Below are 1,627 nucleotides of genomic sequence, written 5' to 3' on the forward strand. Positions count from 1 at the left end.
CTTATCGGTGAACCATTTGCTACTGCGGGGCCAAAGCAAAAGGGAAAGCATAAGGGCGCAGGCTGCCCTCTGCGGGACAGGTCCGGCCCTGACGCCGGTTTACGATTTCTCCGGTAAAGCACCTGTCGGGTGGCGACCGGAGGGTCTTTGCAGGGCCTGGATCTCCGAGCCCGTGGGACAGGCGGGAAAGGGTGGCGGCAGCCGGTTGAAGTCCCGACCCTGGGCAGCCTCCCGGTCCTACCTCCATAACTTCGGGGAGGGAGGTCCGATCCCCGCGCGGTCGACGGCAGGCGGTAGGGCTCGGAGGGGCGCGGCCTGGTCCGCGAGTGCCCCGGCGCCGCCCCTCTGCCCGTCCGAGGGACAGTAGGAAATGGCCATACCGCTTTCCGGCCGATTGCCGCCGGACGTCCGGCCGCATTCGCTCGGTCTGCGCGGCCGGCGGTAGCCGGGGGCGAGGGGCATCGGGCGGTGGCGGAACCAGGCCGGCCCGACCGCTGGGGGCCGCCCGGGCGACGTTTGAATCTGTCGGGTCGGACCGCCGAATCCCGCGGGATTTCGGGATCGAATCTGCGGGTGGAATCGGCACCTCGTCCCGCTGTCCGGTTCCCCCCGGTCGACTGCAACGGGTTTCCGAGGCCCGTCGGTCAGGCGCGGTTCGCTCCGCAATCCGCCGGCCGATCGGCACCGGGCGGGGCTCTACGGAAAGAGGGGACCCTCCCGCGTCGAGTGCCGGCGCACCGACCCCGCAGGCTGACCGGGAAGGTGAAGACTCACCCCGCTGAATGCCCGGCCCCGGCTACCCTCCGGCTCCGGGGCCATAACTTCGGGGAGGGAGGTCCGATCCCCGCGCGGTCGACGGCAGGCGGTAGGGCTCGGAGGGGCGCGGCCTGGTCCGCGAGTGCCCCGGCGCCGCCCCTCTGCCCGTCCGAGGGACAGTAGGAAATGGCCATACCGCTTTCCGGCCGATTGCCGCCGGACGTCCGGCCGCATTCGCTCGGTCTGCGCGGCCGGCGGTAGCCGGGGGCGAGGGGCATCGGGCGGTGGCGGAACCAGGCCGGCCCGACCGCTGGGGGCCGCCCGGGCGACGTTTGAATCTGTCGGGTCGGACCGCCGAATCCCGCGGGATTTCGGGATCGAATCTGCGGGTGGAATCGGCACCTCGTCCCGCTGTCCGGTTCCCCCCCGTCGACTGCAACGGGTTTCCGAGGCCCGTCGGTCAGGCGCGGTTCGCTCCGCAATCCGCCGGCCGATCGGCACCGGGCGGGGCTCTACGGAAAGAGGGGACCCTCCGGCGTCGAGTGCCGGCGCACCGACCCCGCAGGCTGACCGGGAAGGTGAAGACTCACCCCGCTGAATGCCCGGCCCCGGGCACCCTCCGGCGCCGGGGCCATAACTTCGGGGAGGGAGGTCCGAGCTCCGCGCGGTCGACGGCAGGTGAAAGGGGCCGGTGCGCCGCGGAAGGCGACAGCAGTCCCGTCAGGCTGCACCTCTGCTCGGGCGAACGGCGTCAGGAAAAGGGGAGAGCACTTCCCCACCGATAGCTCCGGAACGCCCGGACCCATTGGCCCGCGGCACCGGTGGCTGCTAGAGGGCCTCCGGCGCCGTCAGCCGGGGTACGTCCCAGGCC

This window comes from Heterodontus francisci, unplaced genomic scaffold (assembly GCF_036365525.1).
Source record: "Heterodontus francisci isolate sHetFra1 unplaced genomic scaffold, sHetFra1.hap1 HAP1_SCAFFOLD_834, whole genome shotgun sequence".
Classification (NCBI taxonomy): domain Eukaryota; kingdom Metazoa; phylum Chordata; class Chondrichthyes; order Heterodontiformes; family Heterodontidae; genus Heterodontus; species Heterodontus francisci.